The sequence below is a fragment of the Cervus elaphus genome, chromosome 32 (genome assembly GCF_910594005.1).
Source record: "Cervus elaphus chromosome 32, mCerEla1.1, whole genome shotgun sequence".
Taxonomy (NCBI): Eukaryota; Metazoa; Chordata; class Mammalia; order Artiodactyla; family Cervidae; genus Cervus; species Cervus elaphus.
This window is the reverse complement of record NC_057846.1, coordinates 42,859,489-42,885,882: the sequence shown is the minus strand read 5'-3', so window position 1 is coordinate 42,885,882 and position 26,394 is coordinate 42,859,489. Positions and strand designations below refer to the sequence as shown.

The window sequence follows — 26,394 nt, the reverse complement described above, 5'->3', positions numbered from 1 at the left end:
CCAACACTTTTACTCTTCAGTATTTTTAATAATCATTTTAATGCATGTGTTTTGCCAGGTCTAAAGAGGAACCATGTTCCTTTTCTGTGATTCCACAAGATATTTTTTATGGATTAAGATGTTAGGTTATTAAATTACTGTTTCTCAGACAGGAATCATCAGATCCTTAAGAATACCATTCTTGTGGACACTTGAGAATTTCTTCTTTTACTTTGATTTGAGACACTTTGCATCTTACAGCCCAGAATTCAATTACTCCTTTGGGGGTTTAATACTTTTAAATTACTTTTTTGTCAGCGGTCTCCAGATTTGGTGAACTGATGATTTAGATGATTGGATGATCATTAGACTGATGGATCTAGCCATTGATTTTATCTGTTTTCCAAGTAGGTTGGTGCTGTTTTAAAATTTTTCTTTTATACTTTTATGTTTTTGACTAGCTGACTTTCTTTTATATGTTGAAATTGAAAACCACGTAAGAGAGCCTTCAGAGATCTCAAGAGAAAGCTCCAATGGTGAAAGGAGTAGATCTATGAATTTGGAACAAAGTTAAAAAAAAAAAAAAACAGTTTGCTTCCATTCTTGTCTGACTCTGTTCCTCTTTTTCCATTAGATATCAGAGATATAATATCTGTTTCTGTTGTATGAGAGAGACAGAGAGAGAAACAGAGTTTTTGATGATCTGTTTTCTTTCTATCTGTCAATATCTATCTATCTATCAACAGAAACGGTCAAAGAAAGGGATGTGCGTGTGTTCAGTCATGTCTGACTTCTTTGTGACTCCATGAACTGCAACCCACCAGGCTCCTCTGTCCGTGGGATTTCCCAGGCAAGAATACTGGAGTGGATGGTCATTTTCTTCTCCAGGGAATCTTCCTGACCCAGGGATCAAACCTACGTCTCAGATGTCTCCTGCATTGGCAGGTAGATTCTTTACCACTGACCTACCTGGGAAGCCACAGGAAGGGATAAGCTAGACAAGATGCTAATAAAGGCAATTGACCCAATTGAGGAGAATTTGGTCTGGAAAAAAAAAAATCCCTTGAAATGGTAGAAAGAGTTTAGAAATCCGGAGTGTAGAAGGAGGTGGGGATGGAGGTGGTCTGTGCACCAAAGTGCCTCTAATTTTAGCTGCTGTTTTATTCACTGATAAAACACTGTGCTGGCCCAGAATCAAACCCTAGGAAGCAGAGTTGAGAAGCAGCAAGGCAGTAAAGAGAAGGGGAAATACATCTCAGCCAAGTGCTGCTTTGGGAAAGTAAGTACGAATTAGCTACTTTGTCAGCAAAGTTTTCTCATCGGAGCCAACAGAAGTTGGGAGGGATCCGAACCGTGAGGAACATCGGTGGAGACCTCGTGTCTCTAAGATGTTTGTGCCATGTATGGAAACTCCAGGCAGCTCTTCCAGGTGGAATCAGTCAGGGAGTAGAGACGCTGATCGGTTTCTAAGGATTCTCTTCTGCTTCTCAGCAGCATCTTTCTTTTCATATAGTTTGCCACAGGGTTTGAGAAATAAGATGCCCTGCCCTCTGTGGGTTCTCGTGCATTAACAGCTGGCAACCAGGACTTTGGCCCCGGGCCCTGGAGGTTGGCACGACCACATCCCGCTGTGGGGCTGGGTGAATAGTTGCCAGTGGAGGAGGAGGAGAATCAAGAAGAAAATTCTCCCTGAGAGGCGTGTGGGACATGAGGCTGCTTATCGGGTCTCTGAGCAGAGATGCTGTGATGCATGCTCGGATTTAAAGTTTTCTGAAGCGCTTCCCTGGTGGCTCAGCTGGTAAAGAATCCCCCTGCAATGCAGGAGACCTGGGTTTGATCCCTGGGTTGGGAAGATACCCTGGAGAAGGGGAAGGCTACCCACTCCAGTATTCTGGCCTGGAAAACTCCATGGACTGTATAATACAGTCCATTGGGGTTGCAAAGAGTTGGACATGACTGAGCGACTTAAAAAAAAAAAAAGTTTTCTGAAGGTTCAGAGGAGGTGAGGAGACGAGCCAGGATCATACCTCCTGTAGATGCCCCCTCTCCAGGTGCTAGCTGAGCCTTCTGTCTCCCTGCTCTGAAGCTGAGGGTGACAGTCAAGACCCCGGGGAGGGAGAGAGCCCAGGACCCCTGACACGCTCCCCTAGGAGCTCACCCAAGGGACCTGCCGATCCCCAGCACTCCCCCGCCTGTTTCCCACCTGGCTCACCCCTTGGAGGGCTTTGACCTGGAGTCACCGCACACCCATCCTACTGTGAAGATGCTGCAGGTGAAGAGTGTGGGCTGGCCGACCACTCCCTGCCTGACGTGCCCCCCTCCCCAAACTCCTCTTGATGGCAGCGCTTCCATTCACCGAGGACCTGGCACTGTGCCAGCCTCCTCGTGCGTCATCTCCTGTTGCTCCTTGAAGGACTCTCAAGTGGCAGATGTCACGATTTTAGTCCTGTCCTCTGAGGAGAGTCCTCTTGGGCTTCGCTGGTGACTCAGATGGTAAAGCGTCTGCCTGCAATGCGGGAGACCTGGGTTCGATCCCTGGGCCGGGAAGATCCCCTGGAGAAGGAAATGGCAACCCACCCCAGTATTCTTGCCTGGAAAATTCCACGGGTGGAGGAGCCTAGTAGGCTATATAGTCCATGGGGTTGCAAAGAGTCAAACTTGACTGAGCAACTTCACTTTCTTCTGAGGACACTGTTGTTCAGAATAAGTTACGTAACTTGCCCAGGCGCAGGACCCGGAGTCTGTTATGTGGGGAATTCCCCAGATGCCACTTTCCTTGATCCCAGCACACTCCCTCCTTCCTCTGAGGAAGGACAGGTGACAGTGTGTTGAGTTCAGCTGTTTTCTTCAATTTAGCAAGCATGGTGCTGCGCTTTCAAAACGTGCCAGGCACTGAGCCTTAGAATGTATGCGCTCGGTTGTGTCTCTTTGTGCAGCCCACCGGGCTCCTCTCTCCTGGAATTTTCCAGGCAAGAATACTGGGGTGGGTTGCCATTTCCGTCTCCAGGGGATCTTCCTGACTCAGGGATCGACCCCACGTTTCTTGTGTCTTCTCTGTTGCAGGCGGATTCTTTACCACTAGTGCCACCTGGGAAGCCCTGGGGCCCAAGGTCATTGGGTGAATGGTGACTTCTGGGGCTCCTAGAGCGCAGGGCTGGCGGCATGAGTGGTTGCTCCACACGTCAGGGGGTTAGGTCAGACCCACCCTGAGCCCTGGACAGGCGCTGGGCTGTGTGGTGGTGGGTGCATGTGTGTAGGGCATGGTGGATCACTGGGTGGGACTTGCCGAGGGGAGGTGACAGGGCTCTCAAGTTTTCAGCAGTTAGACTTCAGGAAAAGGCAGCTCCAGGCTGAGGGCACAAAGCTCCAAAGTCAGAGTAAAGATGAAAGGTGTGCAGCCTGGCTTTGCTGGAGCGCAGAGCATGTGCAGTGAGCCCCAAAGTGGAGATCAGGGGATCAGCCGGCCCCCGAGGTGAGGGGACCCTGTGGGGCTGGAAGACTTGGGGCTGGTGTGACTCCTGGCTGGGGTTGGTCTGTTTTTCAAGCAAAGTGGGTTGGTCTTTGGCCTAGAACTTTGTGCAGCTTTGCTGTTATGTTACTGTTCAGTCAATCAGTCATGTCCAACTCTTTGCGACCCCATGGACTGCAGCATGCCAGGCTTCCCTGTCCTTCACTGTCTCCCTGAGTTTGCTCAAACTCATGTCCATTGAGTCGATGGTGCCATCTAACCATCTCATCCTCTATTGTCCCCTTCTCTTCCTGCCATGTGTCTTTCCCAGCATCACAGTCTTTTCCAATGAGTGGGCTCTTCACGTCAAGTGGCCAAAGTATTGGAGCTTCAGCTTCAACATCAGTCCTTCCAATGAATATTCAGGACTGATTTCCTTTAGGATGGATTGGTTGGATCTCCTTGCAGTCCAAGGAACTCTCAAGAGTCTTCTCTAACACCACAGTTCAAAAGCATCAATTCTTCTGTGCTCAGCCTTCTTTATGGTCCAACTCTCACATCCATACATGACTACTAGAAAAACCATAGCTTTGACTAGCAGACCTTTGTCGGCAAAGTGATGTCTCAGCTTTTTAATATGCTGTCTAGATTGGTCATAGCTTTTCTTCCAAGGAGCAAACATCTTTTAATTTCACGGCTGCAGTCCCTGTCCTCAGTGATTTTGGAGTCCAAGAAAATAAAGTCTGTCACTGTTTCCATTTTTTCCCCATCTATTTGCCATGAAATGATGGGATTGGATCCCATGACCTTAGTTTTCTGAATGTTGAATTTTAAGCCAGCTTTTTCACCCTCCTCTTTCACCCTCATCAAGAGGCTCTTTAGTTCCTCTTCACTTTCTGCCATTAGGGTGATGTCATCTGCATATCTAAGGTTAGCTTTCTGATACCCAAAAGGAAGAGAAGAAACCAAGATGACCTTTGACTGAAATGGGAAAGAACTCCAGACTGGATTCAACGAAGAAGCAGAAGGCAATAATGTGAAAGCTGCTTCAGGCGTCCACATCCAGGCACCTTCACCTCCCATCTGGGCAGCAACTGTGTGGGGAGGGAAGGAGACGCTATTCTCATTGGTGCCATGGAGGCAGAAGTGTAGGTCTGCAGTTTTCAAAGTTTTCTTTGTCTTCTTTTTTCTTTTTCTAAATACCACCTAGACAGTGATAAAGGGCCAGGTGAAATTCCAGGGTGGTGGTGAGCAGACAGCATTGTGAATTGCTCTGCGAATTGCTGATTTAAGCACTTGCTCTTTACCTTCTCCTGAGCTAAACGGCAGGCAGAGATGCATCCTGAGATGGAATATCAGTGTTCTCCTTCTCGTTTCAGCAGTGATCTGAGTAAATCATGTATGGACCACGCGCCTAAAGGGAAAGGGGGGCGGGGAGGCTGGGGGCTGCCGTAACGTTGGGCGGAACAGAGCGGTGTGGATGTCTCCTTTCCCTTTTGGAGCGTCAGCAGGTGCACGCTCCACGGCAGGTGCGCTCTGGCTGCCTCGACCTTCCTTTCGAGGGAGGTCACATACCGTGTGCAAACTTCCCCTTTCTTTACAGACTCACCCATCTCTGCCAGGCGGAGTGAGGTTGTTCTGGGGAGAGAGATTGCAGCATAAACCCCTCCATGGCCTCACATTGGAGTGGCTATTTGAGACTCCAAGTGAGAAGAACGTGTGGGACTTTCCTGTTGGTCCAGTGACTAGGACTCCGTGCTCCCAAGGAAGGGGGCCCAGGTTCGATCCCCAGTCAAGGAACCAGATCTCACATGCCACACCTAAGACCCGGGGCAGCCAAACAGATAATAGGTATTAAAAAAGAAAAAGAAAATGTAGAAAACTCAAAAGTCATAGCCACATTTTAAAGTACTTCTTTTGCCTATCAAATCCATTTTGTAATAAGGAGGATTATTAGGATGAGAGCTTGTGTAAGCAGCATCTTTTATCAACACTAAGATACTAAGATACTAGTGATGGTGGTTTGGCAGACAAGCATCACTCTGGGTGCTCAGGAATGCCATCAGTTTGTGATATGCAGAACAGAGACTGTTCATTATGAAGTATGGGACAATTCTTATATGCAACATTAATGCAATGGATTGTATCCAATAAATCTGGGGAGAAAGTTTGTATCCTGAGCCGAAGAGCCTCTGTCCTTTAAATCAATACTGCTCTCCACTGCTGATTTTCCCAGTTGATGGGACAGCTTCCCAGTGGATGTATCGGTGCAGCCAGTGAAAGTAAAAAAAGGAGCCCCCCAGGGAGGAAGCAGGTGTGACCCTAAATTCTCCCCTCAGCTTAGGGACAGCCGAGCTGTGCGGTGCATCTCTGCAATTGTTAATTCTAAAGTTAGCGAAGTTGGCAAGAAATTACACTGAAGAGCAGTCTGGCAGTCTGCTGATCGTGGTGTCAGAAGGGGACCTCGCGCCTTTTGAAGGCCTGATGGGTTGATGCAGTGGGCTTTCTGTCTGCGTTTTTAGGATTCTTGTGCAGAAGTGCCTCTTGGCATGAGGGCTGTGCAGGGACAGTCACACCATTGGTGGTGGCTGCCCAAGAGGTCTGTCCCCAGGGCAGGTGCTGTGATGGGAACACCTCCATAAATGTGGCCCAGGTTGGGGCTTGCAAGGCAAAGGGTGGGTCCAGAGTAGAAGATATACGATTGGGGGGGGTCTGAGGGTGACCGCTATGGCAGGCCCGTGATTACTCAGGAGTCCTTAATGAGCGGATCCAGAAAAAGGACTCCTGGGGGCTCTGTCTGGTTTCTAAGCCAACACCAAGTGCTTCTGCATCAGGAGCTTTCCCTCTTTGGATCTCCCAGTGACCCGGCTCCTCGTCTGCTGTGAGGTTGATGAGGGTCCATCAGCTGCTGTCACCCAGCCTCCCTCCTGTCCCATCGACATGTTCTTGTTTTCCCTTTAACATAACCATTGTCAGGCTATCGCCCGACAGGTCTGTGATGACAGCTGTCCGTCTGGGAACTTGGCTGAGACAGACCCCCCAGAAGAGAGAGAACGGGGGATGTGAGCGCAGTACCAGGATGAGGACACCCGTGTCCTTAGGAGAGGGAGGGTCAGAAGGACCTGGGGATGGGGAGTTTCTGTTTGAGCCACCGTTTGGCATCCTGACCCAAACAGCCCACACTCAACACGTGCGTGGTCAGTCCCCCAGTTGTGTCAGACTCTTTGCAACCCCGCGGACTATAGCCTGCCTGGCTCCTCTGTCCATGGAATTTTCCAGATGAGAATACTGGAGTAGGTTGCCATTTCTTCCTCCAGGGGATCTTCCCGACCCAGGGATCTCCTGCAGTGGCAGGTGAATTCTTCACCACTGAGCCACCCGGGAAGCCTTCACGCTCAGCAACGAGGCAATGAAAGCCCAAGCAAAGTCCTTAAGAAGAAGCCTGGTGTAGAAGCCGGACTGACGAGCCCTACCTAGCGGGCTGGGCCTGGGCTGGTGAAATGCCGCACACTGTATATTTCCACTCTTGCTGCCCCAGGTTTGAGTAAATACCCACACTGCAGATAGGTCGTCCTGTCTAGCGTGTTGAGCGAAAACATTCCTACATCCTGAGTGTGGGCAGATCCCGATGGCTCTCTTTGGCTCCTGGTATAGAAAAGCTATTTCCCATCCAGGCTCCTGAGGGCAGTTTCTTCCTTAATGTATCCTGACCTCCGGATCAAGCTGCCGAGTTTCATTAGCTGAGTACTGTCATGTTACAGACGTCCATGAAGGGATCACTGGGTTTTATTTAATGATATTTATGTTTCAGTTCAAAAAATGCTGTTAAAGGTAAAATAAAAATAGCCCTTTGACCTCTCCTGGACCAGCCCACAGATAACTAATTCCAAGGGATTTCTTTTCGGTGAAATGGGCCATTCAGTTCAACCGAATGAAAATACGGGAGAATGGGGAGAAATAAACATGCTTTGTTTTCCGTGGATGGAAGGCCTTCAGGAATGTACAGATCTGGGTAGAAAATACACAAGTGTGTACTTCTATCAAGATCACAAAAGGAGGGACCAGTCTGTCACATTTTCCGTAAAGGGGGTGACAAGAGGCATCCAGATGGATTGTAATGACAGGTTTCACATCTCAGGGGACCCCTCAACCTTGAGAAGTCTCAGGGTGAAAAAAAGTGACCCAGATAAAATAGAGTGGTCCCTGTCCTCCCGGACCTGCTGGTTTGAAAACACTGGGGACACTGCTTGTCACTAGCTATACATTTTACTTGGAAATGTTTGCAAGTGTTGGACTTCTTGGCATGACTTGGAGATGAGATTAAACATCACCAGAGCTTCAGAAACACCCCCAAATGGGAAATTTGTGATGCTTGAGGGGAAGCAGCAAATTTCGCAAAAGGATTTCCAGGCTGCTGTAAAGTCATGCTATTAGGAAAGGAAGGTCAGCCTTAGGCAGATTGGAAAGTCGATGGAGCATGTCTTTGGGACTTGCCTGAGCTCCTTCAGGGCCCCTTCTGCAGACACGAAGGCTGCCTTTCACCCCAGGTACACACAGCCTGTGCGGGCTTTTTCTCCTTGAGCTCACCTGTCCTTCAGTCTCTGTATTTGACCATGAAAGTCAAGGTGCATTTTTTTTTTCTTTTAAAATTAATTGACTCATTTTTTCAGAGAAGTTTTAGATTATCAAAAAAATTGAGCAGAAAGAACAGAGTTGCTGTATACTCCCCTCTGTCTCTCGTACCCTTCACATCTTGCACTGGTGTGGTGCGTTTGTTATAGTCCATTAGCCTATCAGTTCAGTTCAGTCACTCAATCCTGTCCAACTCTTGGTGACCCCATGGACTGCAGCATGCCAGGCCTCCCTGTCCATCACCAACTCCTAGAGCTTGCTCAAACTCATGTCCATCGAGTCGGTGATGCCATCCAACCATCTCATCTTCTGTCATCCCCTTCTCCAGCCTTCAATCTTTCCCAGCATCAGGGTCTTTTCCAATGAGTCAGTTCTTCGCATCAAGTGACCAAGGTATTGGAGTTTCAACTTCAGCATCAGTCCTTCCAATGAACACCCAGGACTGATCTCCTTTAGGATGGACTGGTTGGATCTCCTTGCAGTCCAAGGGACTCTCAAGAGTCTTCTCCAACACCACAGTTCAAACGCATCAATTCTTTGGCGCTCAGCTTTCTTCACAGTCCAACTCTCACATCCATACATGACCACTGGAAAATTCATAGCTTTGACTAGATGGACCTTTGTCAGCAAAGTTATGTCTCTGCTTTTTAATATGCTGTCTAGGTTGATCATGGCTTTTCTTCCAAGGAGTAAGCGTCTTTTAACTTCATGACTGCAGCCACCATCTGCAGTGATTCTGGGGCCTGAGAAAATAAAGCCTGTTACTGTTTCCATTGTTTCCCCATCTATTTGCCATGAACTGATGGGACCGGATGACATGATCTTCGTTTTTTGAATGTTGAGTTTTAAGCTAGCTTTTTCACTCTTATCTCACCTTCATCAAGAGGCTCTTTAGTTCCTCTTGGCTTTCTGCTCTAAAGGTGGTGTCATCCGCATATCTGAGTTATTTGATATTTCTTCTAGCAATCTTGATTCCAGCTTGTGCTTCATCCAGCCCGACATTTTGCATGATGCACTCTGCATAGAAGTTTAATAAGCACGGTGACAATATACAGCCTTGACATTCTCCTTTCCCAATTTGGAACCAGTCCGTTGTTCATGTTATGCCTCAGGGGTCCATCTAAACTTGTTCTGCCCCTGAACCTAGTCATAGCTGGAACCTTCTCCACAATTTCAGAGGATGTGAACTCACTGCTTTTCTTGGCTAGGCAGCAAAGCAATGCCCCTCGCCTTGGAGACACTGTTACCCAGCCTTGCAGTGACCCTCTTAGCTAGGCCAACAATGCTCACAAACTTCAGTCTCCAGAACTGTGAGAAAATACATTGATATTGTGTAAGCCTCCCCATCTGTGACACTGATTATGGCATCCCTATCAAGCTGATCCAGTAAGTGCATATTTGACTTTTTAAGAAACTCCCAAACTATTTTCCGAAGTCGCTGCAGCGTCTGGCATTCCCTCCAGCAGTGTACAGAAGCTCTCGTTGCTCCAAAGCCCTGCAACACTTGCTGTGCCCAGCCGTCGTTTTAGCATTCCAGTAGGTACGCAGTGGTATCTCATGGTGGTCTTCACTGGACTTTCCCTAATGGCAAATCATGCCGAGGCATCTTTTCATGTGCTTGTTTGACATTGGGAGAAATGTCAGTTCATATCCTTTTTTTTTTTTTTATCTTGTAATTGCATTGAATCTACAAATAAGCTGTAGGAGAAATAGACACCTTCACAGTGTCGGGTCTTATCATCCATGAATGCAGTGCAGCTTTTCATGTACTTTATTTTTCTTTAGTTTCTCTCAACAGTGTATAGGTTTTAGTGTATAGGTCTTGCACGTAATTTGTCATATTTATCTTTAAGCATTTCCATTTTGGGCTTCCATGGTGGCTGAGTTGGTAAAGAATCAGCCTGCAGGGCAAGACACGAGGGTTTGATGCCTGGGTTGGGAAGATTCCCTGGAGAAGAAAATGGCAACCCACCCATGCCTGGAAAGTTCCATGGACAGAGGAGTCTGGCAGGCTACAGTCCACAGGGTCACAAGAGTTGGACATGACTTATTGACTAAATCACCACCACCACCATTTCCATTTTTATCTGTTATAACTAGTGAGTTAAAACATCAGTTTCTGATATTTTGTTGCTAGTATATATGCCATTGATTTTTGAATATCAGTCTTGTATTCTGAAACACTACTAATTTGGTGCTTAGTTTTAAGAACTTTTAAGAAAGATTCTATAGTCTTTTTGACACATAAATCTTGTTTTTTTGTGAAAAAAATCAGGTTTATTTCTTTGTTTTATAGGTATAAATGAAGACTACTCAAATGAGAATAAGCGAAGGCTATTTATTCAGAAATTGCTGTAGTAAGGGAGTCAGTCACCATCACTTGTGTTTGGCAGAAACTCAAAAGACAGGCAGAGGAGTGAGAAAACTTTAAAGTTGGAAAAAGGGATTCAGACATGTCCTGGTTGGAAGCTTTTAGCAATGGGGAATCTATAGATGGGTTAACTATGTGATTGGCTTGGGATGTGTATTTGACTATCTCCAGTTGATCTCAGGTTGGAAATAGGGGGGAAATTATGAAGCTTCAGTTAGTAATTATATTCTGACAGTTGGGTGCTATTTCTACAGGTATTACTGTTTGGCTCCTTGGACTGGTTGCTACAAATAGTAGCTTGATTTTCTAGACTGAGTAGTCCAGATAGTGTCTGCAGATAGTAGGTTGACGTCCAGGGCTGGTTGCTACAGCTGTGGGTCAGAGTTCTATGTTTATATATGGTTAGACTGTTGTCCGTTGGTATATTTAGCCTTTCACTGTATCATCTGGACATATTTCCTTTTTCATGCTATATTGCACTGGCTAGAAATCTCTAGTACAGTATTGCATAGAAGCAGTGAGATTGGACATCATTGCCTGATTCATCCTGGGGAAAGCACTGATGCGTTTACTCTTTAGCATCATGGCAGCTGTAGGTTTTTGTGGATGTATTTGATCAATGTGAGGAAATTTCCTTCTATTTGTAGTGTGTTTTCAGTTTTTATCAGGAATTGATGTTGGATTTTCTAACATGCATTTTCTTCATCTATTGTGATGTTCACATGAATTTTCTCCCCCCCCCTCCTATTTATTACTTTTTGGTGGCAGGTGTAGTGAATTCTATTGACTGACTGATATTCAAATATTAAACCTACCTTATATTACTTGGGTAAATCCCACTTGATCATGAAGTATTATCTTTTTTGTACATTATTGGATTTCCCTTGCTGAAAATTTGTTAGGATTCTTACATCTATGTTCATGAGAAATACCAAACTGTAGTTTTCTTTCTTTGTAATATCTTTGTTTTTGGTGTCAGAATAATGCTAGTCTCATAGAATGAGTTGGGAAACATTCCTTCCTCTTCCATCTCTGGAAGCATTTGTGTACAGCTGGTATTATTTCCTCTTTAAATGTTTGGTAGGCTTTCCCAGTGAAATCGTTTGAGTATATTGTTTCCTTTGTGGAAGGTTTTATTAATAAACTGCAAATCTAGTTTCTTTCATAGATATGCTATTTTAGTTACCTTGAGTGAGCTTCAGTAGCTCATATTTTTCAAGGACTTTTTTCCCCCTTTCATTTGAAGTTGAAGAATTAATTGGTCTAAAGTTGTTCATTGATCTAAAGGAAATCAGTCCTGAATATTCATTGGAAGGACTGATGCTGAAGCTGAAACTCCAATACTTTGGCCACCTGATGTGAAGAACTGATTCATTGGAAAAGACCCTGATGCTGGAAAAGATTGAAGGCAGGAGAAGAAGGGGACAACAGAGGATGAGATGGTTGGATGTTATCACCAACTCAATGGACATGAGTTTGAGTAAACTTTGGGAGTTGGTGATGGACAGGGAAGCCTGGCCTGCTGCAGTCCATGAGGTCGCAAAGAGTCGGACACGACTGAGTGACTGAACTGAACTGAACAGAAAGTTGTTCATAATATTCTCATTAATACTTCAATGTCTGTACTATCTGTACTGATGTTAGTACTCTCATCTCATTGGTGATTTGTGTCCTTTATGTTTTTCTTTTCTTTTGCTTATCAGTGTGATTAGAGGCTTATCAGTTTTACTGATTTCATAGAACCAGCTCCTGATTTCACTGGTTTTTCTCCATTTTTTTCTGTTTCTTTTCTTGATTTTCACTTTAATATTTATTTTTTTCCTGTTTTTGATTCATTAGGATTAATTTTCTGTTTTTTTTTTAAAGTTTTTTTTAAGGTAGAAGCTGAAGTCATTGTTTTGAGACCTTCCTTCTCTACTTACATAAACATTTAGTGCTCTAAATTTGCCATGGCATTTTCAACATGTGTGCATCATGAATCATGATGTTACCATTGATTGGGACATTAAAAATGATCATGTTCTACCCTTACATTTTATTGTTCAGGGATTATAAATTAGCCCACATCTCAATAGTTAATGTATTTTCCTTCACTGGCCTTTAAAAAACTTCTCTCGTGAACCCAATTTTGGAAAGTTAATCCATCTTTATACTCAGAATCTAGCTTTCTGTTCTGTTTTAATCTTTGTAACAGATTTCAAAATTACATTCTACCTACTCATCCTTTTTGGACCCAGAATAGGCTTTGGTTTCACCAACTCCATTTTCATGCAACTCCAGTTTTCTTCTGTTAGCACAACCTGTGTATGTGTACGTTTATTCTAGGGCCCAGACTCTTGAGGAAGGGGAGTGCTCTTAGACACACGAAGTCAAGAGAAGATCAAGACGTGTCAGGCTGAAGGAGGGTAGCTGAGTGAATTCTGGCCAATAAACTGGGAAGCACAGTGACTCAACAGACGTTCGTGGAAGGTGATATTGAGTCTTCACAAGAAGATAACTAGAAAGTGTGTGTTAGATCATCTTCCTTTTGGTAGCATCTCTTTTTTGTAGCAATAGCTCAACCAAAATAACCCACATGACTTGCGGAGGTTAATTTCTGACCCCTGTGCATACATATTACACATCCAGGGTTTGGACGATAAATGAGTGAATGGACGATGTTGTGTAATTGTCCACACTGTTCAGCTGCCACAGTCCTTATAACTCTTCTCGTAGCTGAACATATCACAGGAATTTTTTTGTACAGTTGGTTTAGTCTAGTAAAAGGAAGCTAGAAAATTAGTGGGGCACAAACATCAGTTAATTTCCTCCCTCGTCTTGGCCCATTTTCATAACTTCACTCTCAGCTGAGACGAATGAGATCTGAAACACCAGGAATTGGATTTAAATGCGTCTTAGCATCAACATATCACCCCTTGTTGAAGTTCAGAAGAAAGAAATGCGTGTAGAGAACAGATGGTTGTGTTGAAGGCACTAATTTCTGCTGGATTCCTAATTCAGCAGAGAAGAAAAGAACGGGCAGCCGCAGCCCCCCACCCTATTGGCTGCCGTGGTTTGTCATGTAAGCCAGAAACCACTGCAGTGGGTGTCGGGGAGCTGAAGACAGCCAAACTCTGTCTCCTTTTGAAAAATAATAGTCATAATTTTCCCACCCCTATTCATCAGTTTTCAAAATTTCAGTCCATTTGTATGAAATAGCCAGTCACTCAGCAGGTGAAAAGAAGTGGGGTAGGCTTCCTTGAAATTTAGTTAAGAGCAGGTGGTGGAGGGCAGGGGCTGTGTCTGGCACTGCATAACTGTGGTGTGATAATGTTAGGACGGAGATGTCATTATTTTCCTTGGATGAGAAAGTGTCTAGTCTGAATGCGTGATGACACTGGTTAAACACTCCTCAGTAGTCTTGGGCTAACTTTATATGTGCCTATTTATCTGTGGGCCGACTTTCAGGAAGAGATTCTGAATCAAAATTAGATTGTCAAGAATGATGAGGGTGAGGAAGAAATTATAGAATACTGACCATGTGTTTGAGAATGACAGGCTGAACTGAATTTGACAGTCAGTTCTGTTCGCTTTAACTTCAGTCTTGAGACAGCACGACTAATTGATAAATTACCTGTAATCGAGTTAAGTCAAGAGGTGTTTTTTGGACACCTATTGTACTATTCTTATAAGAATATAAGAGATTCATACATTGTTGTTCAGTTGCTAAGTCATGTCCGACTCTTTGTGACCCCGTGGACTGCAGCATGCCTGGCTTCCCTGTCCTTCACTTTCTCCTGGAGTTTGCTCAAACTCATATCCATTGAGTCAGTGATGTCATCCAACAATCTCATCCTCTGTCGTCCCCTTCTCCTCCTGCCCTCAGTCTTTCCCAGCATCAGGGTCTTTTCCAGTGAGTCGGCTCTTTGCATCAGGTGGACAAAGGATTGGAGCTCCAGCATTGTCTTTTGCATAATGGTTGTGGTTTGGGGCTACACGAGTTTTGCTGGGGAGGTTACTAGATATGCATTTGATATACTGGGGAGTATTTTGTGAAATGCTTAAATGAAAATAATAAAGAAGCCAAACTATATTGTAAAGACAATGAGAGCTGTGAGATGCTCAAGCAGGATGAAGTTAGTGTCTGGAGCAGCTGGAGAAGAGTCCATAGAAGTGTCAGTCTTGAAATAGACATAGAAGGGTTATTGTTCATATATTCAAGTCTATGATGGGAGGCATCTGTGTATCCCAGGAATTGGGAAGACAGTCAACAAATGTAGAGATGCAAGGATATGCATTTTGGGATCATAGGAGGGTAAGAGAAAATTACCATGTGACACGACCTTGTAGTTAGGACTTCAGTCCCTGGAATGAGAAAACCAGAATTCAAATACTGGCTGTATACAACCTACTGTTGTCTAACCTTGTACACAACCTACCTAATGTGTAACCTGGATAAGTTAATCATGTTCCAAGTTCATAAATCTTCTTAATATTGGGCTATGCAAGGTCTGTCTCCTGGTATTTACTTATGCTCTTTTCTCCCGATACTCTGGGGAGGACTTGAAATCTTGGGGGGGATCCCTGAAAGGCCTTGGGGATACCTGAAAGAGTTGGTAGCTGAAGGCTGGTTGCTGAAAGTACCCCCAGAAGCAGAGGCCACACGTGCTCCATGGAAGAGGATCTGGGCAGTGCATTTCCATGTCCATCAAGCTGACGACTCTCTCTTCGGAGTTCTCATGATACGTCATAGACTCTGTCAAATTTTTTCCAGATACGCTTTTTATTTTTGCAAACAGTGAGTTTTAGTTCTTCCCTTCCTTTGCTCAGATCTTTTTTTTTTTTTTTGTTATCCTTGTAAATTTATTGCCTCTTAAATAATTTCAATTAGTGTATTTAACCTTCTGAGTATTTTTTAAATTCTAGGCTTAAATTTAGAATGTTTTAACTATTTTTTTTTCTTTTTTTCTTTTTTTAATTTATTTTTTTTGGCCATACATTGATATGAATCAGCCATAGATTTACACGTATTCCCCATCCCGATCCCCCCTCCCACCTCCCTCTCCACCCGATTCCTCTGGGTCTTCCCAGTGCACCAGGCCCGAGCACTTGTCTCATGCATCCCACCTGGGCTGGTGATCTGTTTCACCATAAATAGTATACATGCTGTTCTTTTGAAATATCCCACCCTCACATTCTCCCACAGAGTTCAAAAGTCTGTTCTGTATTTCTGTGTCTCTTTTTCCGTTTTGCATATAGGGTTATCGTTACCATCTTTCTAAATTCCATATATATGTGTTAGTATGCTGTAATGTTCTTTATCTTTCTGGCTTACTTCACTCTGTATAAGGGGTTCCAGTTTCATCCATCTCATTAGGACTGATTCAAATGAATTCTTTTTAACGGCTGAGTAATATTCCATGGTATATATGTACCACAGCTTCCTTATCCATTCATCTGCTGATGGGCATCTAGGTTGCTTCCATGTCCTGGCTATTAGAACACTTTCTAACACCATACACAAAAATAAACTCAAAATGGATTAAAGATCTAAATGTAAGACCAGAAACTATAAAACTCCTAGAGGAGAACATAGGCAAAACACTCTCCGACATAAATCACAGCAAGATCCTCTATGACCCACCTCCCAGAATATTGGAAATAAAAGCAAAACTAAACAAATGGGACCTAATGAAACTTAAAAGCTTTTGCACTACAAAGGAAACTATAAGTAAGGTGAAAAGACAGCCCTCAGATTGGGAGAAAATAATAGCAAATGAAGAAACAGACAAAGGATTAATCTCAAAAATATACAAGCAACTCCTGCAGCTCAATTCCAGAAAAATAAATGACCCAATCAAAACATGGGCCAAAGAACTAAACAGACATTTCTCCAAAGAAGACATACAGATGGCTAACAAACACATGAAAAGATGCTCAACATCACTCATTATTAGAGAAATGCAAATCAAAACCACAATGAGGTACCAGTACTCACCAGTCAGGATGGCTGCTATCCAAAAGTCTACAAGCAATAAATGCTGGAGAGGGTGTGGAGAAAAGGGAACCCTCTTACACTGTTGGTGGGAATGCAAACTAGTACAGCCGCTATGGAAAACAGTGTGGAGATTTCTTAAAAAACTGGAAATAGACCTGCCATATGACCCAGCAATCCCACTTCTGGGCATACACACTGAGGAAACCAGATCTGAAAGAGACACGTGCACCCCGATGTTCATCGCAGCACTGTTTATAATTGCTCAGATCTCTTTTTCTGTCTTTCTGGAACTGGTGAGGAACTCCAGGGCAGTGTTCAACAGTAAGAGTGACAGTGGTCAAATTTTTCTTGGAATCCGTCTTTAAAAATATATAAATCAAAATTTCTCCATTAAGTGTAATGGTTGCTGCAGATTCTTCATATAACCTCCATGGAAATAAGAATATTCTTATCATTCCCTACTTTATGAAAGTCTTTAAAAAAGTATAAATGGGTGCTGGATTTTATCATCTGACTTTTTTGTTGTTGGTCGAGATAATGATTTTCTCTTCTTTTAGTCTATTAATGCGGTAAATAACATTGATCCTTCTGATGCTCTGCCATGCTTGCATTTCTTAAATAATCCATTATTGATCATGATACATCGCTTTAAAAAACAACGTTAAAGCAAAATTGTGACCATATGTGTATAATTAAAATAATTTTTAATCCTTTGCCTGTGAAACTATTTTGGAAAAAAACTTGCTTTGTATATTCAGTTTCTGAAAGATAGAGAAAGTGCTTTGTTAAAAAAAATGTTGTATTAAGTTTGTCAATTTTACTTAGGGGTTTTGGAATCTACATTAATATTTTAATTTAATAGACAGTTTTTAGAGTAGTTTTCAGGTTCATAGCAAAATTGAGAAGGAGGTTCAGAGATTTCACAGATACACTCTGCCCCCACCCCACCCACAGCTTCCCTCATTTTAACACCTCTCACCAGATGGTACTTTTGTTACTATTGATGGACTAATAAGGACACAACATCATCACCAAAGTCCATAGTTTACCTTAGGGTTCACTCACTCTTGGTGTTGTGCATTCGATGAGGACAAATGCATGGTGGCATCCATCCATCATCATCATAATATCGTATCGAGTAGTTTCACTGTCCTAAAAATCCTGTGTGCTCTGCCTGTTCACCCTTTCCCCTCTGTAGCCCCTGGCGACTGCTGATCTGTCTTCTGCCTCCGTGAGTGTGTGTGTGTGTGTGTGTGGTGTGTGTGTGAGTGTGCACGTGCTCAGTTGCACCGTCATGTCTGACACTTTGAGACCCCATGGACTATAGCCTGCCAAGTTCATCTTTCCATGGAATTTTCCAGGCAAGAATAGTGGAGTGGGTTGCCATTTCCTACGCTAGGGGATCTTCCAACCCAGGGAGCGAACCCATGCCTTTTGTGTCTCCTGCATTGGCTGTTGGAATTCTTTCCCACTGGGCCACCTGAGAAGCCCATACTGTCTTTATTTTTTCTGAAATCTCATGTGCTTTGAATCATATGATATGTCACCTTTTCACATTTAAGTTTCCTCTATATTTTTCATGGCTTGATAGCTCATTTATTTTTTAGTGCTGAATAATATTTCATTGTCTAAATGTACTAGTGTTTGTTTATCCATCCACCTACTGAATGAAATCTTGATTGCTTCCAAATTTTGAAAATTATGAACAAGTCTTCTTTAAATATCTGTGTGCAGGTTTTTGTGTGAATATACATTTTCATTAAAAAAATAAGATGTATTTTTTGTCTGATTATCAAAGTAAACTAAAGTTAAAAACATGAAATTTCCAGTATTTGGTTGTTTTTCACTCAAGAGAAATGGCAGATTCACATTCATGAATGTGCTATATTACACTGGTGGGTTTTTGTCCAATGATAAACCTCATACAGTCATGCTGTGTAATAAGTATTTTTGCTTCTTTATTTTTTATGATTTCATGTTTTGCTTCATATTGGTAATGTCTTCTCAACTCCTTAAATATATTTATCATCCCTATTTAAAAATTTTGGTTGGTATTTCCCAATATTTTTGCTTCACTTGGTTTTGTGCCTGGTTGCCTGCAAAGACACTGGTATCCCAGACAAAATTAGAGATGTTGAAAAGGGGATTAGACAAGGAAGAAAGGTAACGACTTCTCCTTGGAAGTACTGGGTTTGAACAGGACAGTGGTAGGACCTAAGGGCGATGTTCTGAAGACCCTTAGGAAGAGGAGAGTGGAAGCTGTGAGGAGAAGTTGAGAAGATGGTTAGAAGGAGAAAGTGGAGTCCCGGATTTGAGATCTGGGCTTGTCAAAGCAGCATCTCTGAACCGTGTAGCCTCTTTCAAGCGCTGTGCTTCTCAAGCTGCTCTTTGCAGGTCCTGGGAGGCTGGCTGAGACCAGCTCTCCAGATTTTGCTTCACACTGAGATGCAATCCAGCTGAAGCTGGAGATAGCTCTCCCGATCTGTTTTCTTTTTCTTTCAATCTGGGCTTGGCAGCCACAGAAGGGAAGAGGAGACTAGCTGATTAGAAAGAAGGGAAAATAAAGCTGGGTTTTCAGAGTGGATCTTTGCCTTCTGAGCTCTTGCGTGCATGTGTGCTAAGTCACTTCGGTCGTGTCCAGCTCCTTGTGACCCGCTGAACTTAGCCTTCCAGGCTCCTCTGTCCATGGGGTTCTCCAGGCAAGAATACTGGAGTGAGTTGCCATGCCCTCCTCCAGGGGATCTTCCCTATCCAGGGATCGAACTCTTGTCCCTTACATCTGCATTGGCTGGCGAGTTCTTTACCACTAGTGCCACCTGGTAAGCCCCTAAGCCCTTGGGGAGCTGCTAAAAACCCAATTCCTGGTCCTCCACCCTCTAGCAATTCTTACAACGAGGTCTGAAACCTTCCTTTAAGAAAACACCCTATGATTCTGAAACCGGTGGTCCAGAGACCAAACTTTGGAAAAGACTGGAACGAAAAGAGTTATTCCAGGTCTGATCTGTAGGCAGAGGGGTTGGAGATGAGCTAGGACCTGGAGATTCCTGCATCCATCCCCAGTGTCCCTGAGAGGAGGTGCTCTGCACCCCGTGGCAGATGGACGTGCAAACCTCTGGCCCCTGTAGGATGTGTTTCTCTCTGATCCCTGCAAAGAAGGGAAAGGAGTGACAGGGGCTCCGGGGGCATCTGAGGGAGTATTTATTGAATAAATGCAACGATCTTCCTCGGAACAAGCCTATCTCTCTGAACCGCCTGTCTAGAGAGGATGGATTATTTCAGAATTCCCTGTTTTGCTTTAATCAAGCTATCAGTTGAAAACAACCTGCAAGCAGATTGAAATCTGGGACTTTGAATAGGCAAGTAGATAAATGGAAATGCAGGTGGTGGTGAGCTGGACGTGACAGCAGAATTGCAGCTGGCGGCCCTGTGCATGTGTGCCCTGCAGGCCTGGGGAGCGTGCTGTGCAAGGCAGGTGTCTCTGGGAAAATAAAATATGCTTCGGGACACTTGACCCTAGGGATTCAAGTGAAAAAAAAATGCTGTTTCCCATTGCTAAGTGAAACAGGCATAAACCCAGATTTCCTCTAGTTGGGGGGCGGGCGGTGCTGAACCCTCTCAATTTCAAGCAGTTGAGAGGCTTCCTACCTATCCCCAAGGCAGCCAGCTAATTTCTTGTGCAAAAGTACTAGCTAGACATGGTGGGGAGGATACTCGGATAGGAAGACATTCCATTCTTTGCACATTGCTTTATACTAGAAATGTTCCTAATAAATTTGCTGATTACTTTTCTCAGATTATAAAAGTTATATGTACCTGAAGTTTTCTTGAAAATAGGAAAATAAAGTCACATTTCAAGTGTACCAGAGGAAACTGATTTTAAAAATTAAATTTTTTTTTGTCAGTGAAAGAATCTCTTTGTTAGGCAGATAGTCTGTTAGTCCAATTAAAATGTATTATTTTTATTTACTATTGTTTGCATTCAAAGTGAGATATATTTGAGTTATGTTCTATAGTATAAGTCATCTGACCATTTATTTATTTACTTCAGTTTCATTAAGGTATAATTGGCATATTTAAAGTGGACACATGGTGATTTGACATATGTATAGATTGTGGAAGGAGTCTCTCCATATAATTAATGAACACATTCATCACCTTACATATTTATCATATTTATTTATTTTTTGTGAAATCAATTAAATTTACTCTCCTCGCAGTTTTCAATTATGCAATACAGCGTGATCAACTATAGTCACCATCTTCTATATTAAGTCCTCTGGTCTTTTTCATTTTATAGTTGGAGGCTTGCACTCTTTTACCAAGCTCTCCATATTTTCCTACCTTGTAGCCCCTGGAAGCCACTTTTTACTGTTTCTATGGGTTCAGCTTTGTATTGATTGATTGATCCCACATATAAGTGATTTCACGCAGTATCTCCCTTTATCTGGTTCATCTCACTTAGCATGATGCTCTCAAAGGCCATCATTGTGTCTCAGATGGGAGGATATCCTTCATTTCAGGACAGAATAATATTTCTTTGTATGTCAGTGCCACATCTTCTTTTCATTCATAAATGGACACTTAGTTTGCTCCATATCTTGTGATATAAGAATATTATGAATAACTGTGAATAAGACTATAAGGAACATGGGAATACAAATACCTTTTGGATATCCTGTTTTGATATCCTTGGAATAAACACCCAGAAGTGAAATTGCTGGATCATATGGTAGCCCTAGCTTTAATTCTTTTTTTTTTTAGCTTTAATTCTTTTGAGGAATTTCCATTCTGCTTTCCCAGTGGCTGTACCAGCTTACCTTCCTACCAACAGTGCACAAGGGTTCCTTTTTCCCCACATATTTGCCAGTACTTGTTGTTTCTTGTCCTTTTGGTGATGGCCAATCTGATTGGTGTGAAACGATGTCTCAGTGTGGTTTTCACTTACATTTTCCTGATAATCAGTGATGTTGAGCACCTTTTCATGTGCCCATTGACCACTTGTATATCTCCCCTAGAAAAATGTCTATGTGATTCCTCTTCCCATTTTCAATCAAATTGTTCTTTTTGATTAAAAAAAGAGTTATGGGGGTTCTTCACGGGTTTTGGCTCTTAAGCTTCTGCTTGCAGTGTGATTTGCGAATGTTTCCTCCCGCTCCATAAGTTGACTTTCTGTTTTGTTGAAGATTTTGTTTTGTTTAACCTGTGCAGCCACTTTTAGTAAAAGGAAAGAAATCTCAAAGATCAGAGTGAAAATAAAAGAAATAGAGACTAAAAAGATGATTTACCAAGAAAAAAAAAAGAAAGAGGACTCAAAACCAAAATTTTAAATGAGAGAGAAGACGTTACAACTGATACATACAAAGAATTATTGAGACTACTACAAGCATATAGATATCAACAAATTGGACAGCCTAAAGGAAATGGATAAATTCCTAAAAAGTGCAACCTATAAAGACTGAACCATGAAGAAAAAAGAAAATCTGAACCGGCTACAGAGATTGAGTCAGTAATCACAAACCTCTCAACATAGAAAGTCCAGGACTAGATGGCTTCACTGGTGAATTCCACCAAGTATTTAAAGAATTAATACCAATCCTTCACAACCTTGCAAAAATTAGAAGAGGGGGAAACACTTCTAAACTTGCTCTATGAGACCATCATTATGCTAATACCAAAACCAGACAAGGATACTAGAAATACAAAGAAATTTACAGCCTCATAATCCTCATGAACATAGATGAAAAGTCCTCACCAAAATATTAGTAAACCAAATTCAATAATACAGTAAGGGGAGTGAATACTGTGACCAAATGTGATTTATTCAAGGAATGTAAGGATGGTTGAACAAATCAATCAGTGTGATATAGCACATTAACAAAATTAATGTTAAACTCATTTGATCATCTCAATAGATGTGGAAAAAGCATTTGACAAAATTAAAGATCCATTTAGTAAAGGCCTAGTGGCTCAGATGGTAAAGCATCTGCCTACAGTGCGGAATACCTGGGTTCGATCCCTGAGTAGGGAAGATCCCCAGGAGAAGGAAATGGCAACCCACTCCAGTACACTTGCTTGGAAAATCCCATGGACGGAGGAGCCTGGTGGGCTACAGTCCACAGGGCCGCAAAGAGTTGGACATGACTGAGCAACTTCACTTCAAACATCCATTTACTGATAAAACTTTCAACCAAATGGTTGTAGAAGGAATATACCTCAGTATGTAAAGACCATACATGATAAGCCCACATCCCAACATTATACTTTCAATGGCGAGACACTGAAAGCTTTTTCTGTGACATCAGGGGTAAGATAAAGATTCCCACTGCCATCATTTTTATTCAGCGTAGCATATATAGGAAGTTCTAGCCAGAGCCAGGCAAAACGAAGAAATAAAAGGTATCAGATCAGAGAAGAAGTAACACTGTCCCAATTTGGAAATGATGTAATATCATATGTAGAGAACTCTGAAAACTGTGCCAAAATTACTGTTAGAACTAATATGCAAAGTCATTAAAGAGAACTAACATGAACGTCATTAAAGTTGAAGGATACAAATCAATGTGCAAAACCCAGCTGGTTTCTACATACTGACAATGAATTATCAGAAATAGAAATTAGGAAAGCAGTCCCATTTACCACTGCATCTAAGAGAGTAAAATACCTAGGAATAAATTTAACCACAGAGATGACAGATCTGTAACTGAAAGTGAAAAAAGAAAATTGAAGAAGACACATAAAACTGGAAAGATAGTAGAAGCTTATGCATTGAGAGAAGTAATATTGTTAAAACATCCAGGCAACCAAAGCATTCTCCTGGTTCAATACAATCATTGTTACAATTACTATGCATTTTTTCACTTAGAACAAACTACCTCAAAATTTGTATGGAGGCACAAAACCATTAGGTAACTCAAGCAATTTTGAGTTACTCAACTCAGAGTCAACTCAACTCTTTTGAGAAAGAGAAGTAAAGATAGAGGCATCACTTCTGGATTTCAAGCCATGTTTCGATGCTTTGGTAATCAAAACAGGATGATATAGCCATAAACACAGACATACAGATCAACAGAACACTTAGATCAGAAATGAACCCATGCGTATATGATCAATTAATTTATGAAAAAGGAGCCAAGAATTTACAGTGGGGAAAGGGACAGCATCTTCAATAAATGGGGTTTGGAAAACTGGACAGTCACATGCAAAGGAATGCAACTGGACCACTATCTTACACCATATGCAAAAATTAACTCAAGATGGATTAAAGGATCGATTTAAACATAAAATTTGAAACCATAAAATTCCCAGAAGAAAGCATAGGCAGTAAACCACTCTTGACAGTGGTCTTGACAATTATTACTTTTTTTGGTTGTTGTTTAGTCACTCAATTGTGTACGACTCTTTGTGACCCCATGGACTGTAGCCCACCAGGCTCCTCTGTCAGTGGAATTTTCCAGGCAAGACCACTGGAGTGGGTTGCCGTTTTCTTCTCCAGGGGACTCACAACCGATCAAATTACTTTTTGATTTGACACCAGGAGCAAAGGCAACCTAAGTAAAAATAAACAAGTGAGACTATAATGTAAAAACAGATGACAAATCAAAAAAGCTTCTTCTCACCTGACTGTTTACGTCATTAGCATACTTTTATAGAGGAACCACTCTGTGCAGAAGTTTTAAAGGTACACGGTGGGATGGATCAAGACTATAAAAATAACAAAAACTGAGGATTCAATTCTAAGAACAGAGTTCAGTTTGAGAATAATTATAGGATGCATACCAAGGAGTATGAAGTAATAGGGCAAAAAGAGAATCGAATGTAAAAATGTTACACTCGAGTAATGAGGCCACATGTGAACTGTGCTCTCACTGCCTTGGGTTGTCTGAGTGACCAACATCTATTTCACAAGACCATGGACTTGGATTCATCTCGATTTCTCCACCACCTAAACCTCACTCCATACAAATAGATGGAGATGAGCATTTGCCCTTGGCAGTGGTGGGGGTTAATCTTGGGAGACCTCACTCACAATCGTGCTTTTACAAAGTGCTAACATTTTTCTTATTCCTGGTATAAATTTTCTAAGAGAAGCCAAGAGACCTTGGGAAATGGTAGCACAGAGTTGACTTGTGTTGTTAAAACTTTCACGTTGCAGAAGGATTTGGTATCTTTGTTGCTTCAAATTACCCCATCTTCTCTGACTTTAATCACTGATCTCACTGGCTTTATTTTTTCCCTCATCTCTATCTTTAACTTCTAATGGGAACTTCCAGAGATGGGGGAAATTGTCTTATTTTCCCAAACAGCAGAAGAGCGGCCTAGATGAGGTATGTTGCATTATTTATCCTCTGGTATTCTCTTCTTTCTCCTGTGATTCTACTAAAAATGTCCAGACTTCATGTAGACACATTTAGCTCTGCCCTCACACGACAGAAAGATGGCTCCTCTGTACTTTGGTGGTAATGTAATTCTTTGAGTTGCAAGACTTTGATTTAAAATTGTAATGCGCCCATGTAGGCACTCGTGTAGGCAGACGGAAGTACAGATTTAGTGCAAACATGTTTACACACTCGTGAAGGCTGCCCAGCCCACCCTAGACGGTTTTCTCCAACAAAAACCCATTTTTCCCAAAACTTGTTTAAGATAAGCACTTCTCATTTTAAATGCTCTTTTAAAAATCTTTCAGAAAAACATAAAAAATGACCTAATTCTAGAAACGTGAAGGCTATCCTCTTTGCTTTTGAAAAATGGACCGATTCCTGGTAGGAGAAGAAAGAGCGCCTGGTGTGGATGACGGCATGTGGCTTAGTCAGCCCAGGCTGCCAAGACAAAATAGAATCGAGTGGGGGCTTACACAACAGACATTTACTTTTTTCCCGGCTCTGGAGCTCGAAGGCTGAGATCAAGGTGCTGGCGTGGTTACTGGTGCAGCCTCTCCTCCTGCCTTGCAGAACTTCCGCCTCCTTGCTGTTTCCTCATGTGGCCTTTCCTCTGTGCACGCGGAAAGAGGAAGCATCCCCTGTCCTTGTCCCAGAAGGACACCAGTTCTGTTGGGTTAGGGCCCCGCTCTTCTGACCCCATTCAACCTTGATTTGTTGCTTAGTTGCTAAGTCATATCTGATGTCTTGCAATCCCGTGAACTGCAGCACACCAGGCTCCTTCTGTCCTTGGAGTTTGTTCAAATTCATGTCCGTTGAGTCAGTGATGCTATCTAACCAACTTATCCTCTGTCACCCCCTTCTCCAACTGCTTTCCATCTTTCCCAGAATCAGCGTCTTTTCCAATGAATTGGCTCTTCGCATCAAGTGGCCAAGGCATTGGAGCTTCAGCTTCAGCGTCAGTCCTTCCAGTGAATATTCAGGGTTGATTTCCCTTAGGATTGACTGGTTTGATTATCTCAAAGAACAGTAATGCCAGGAGGGGAGGGGGGGTTAGGGCTTCCACGCATGAATTTGCGGGGGCATACAATTGAGTCCACGGTGCAACAGATGCCTGGGATCCTATAATTACAAACGGAGTGATGTATCACCTGAGGTCACCGGTTAAATGAGATTTACCAAGTGGCATCTGGTGAATTGGGACTCTTGAAAACAGTGGATGAGTTGGCTCTGCTGGTTCCAAACCTTCTCTTGCTTAACCAGCTGACTTGCACGCGCCATGGTGGCTGTGACGAGAGGCATCACTCTGGATTGGACTTTTGTGCCAGATGCAGTGGGGCTTCCCTGGTGGCGCAGATGGTATAGAATCCACCTGCCAGTGCAGGAGACCCTGGTTCGATCCCTGGATCAGGAAGATCCCCTGGAGAAGGGAATGGCAACCCACTCCAGTATTCCTGCCTGGAGAATTCCATGGACAGAGGAGCCTGGCAGGCTACAGTCCATGGGGTCACAAAGAGTCAGACACGACTGAGGGACTAACACACACACACACACATACTCACTCACTCACTCACACACACACACACACCAGCTGCAGCAGTTCCTAGGTTTC

At 42.9% G+C, this 26,394-nt stretch overlaps 1 protein-coding gene across 3 annotated transcripts in view; it reads left to right on the top strand.

The window, feature by feature from the left end:
• Positions 1–26,394, top strand: part of ZMAT4 (zinc finger matrin-type 4) — a 361,620-nt gene that overhangs the window by 96,312 nt on the left and 238,914 nt on the right. The window lies entirely within an intron of this gene.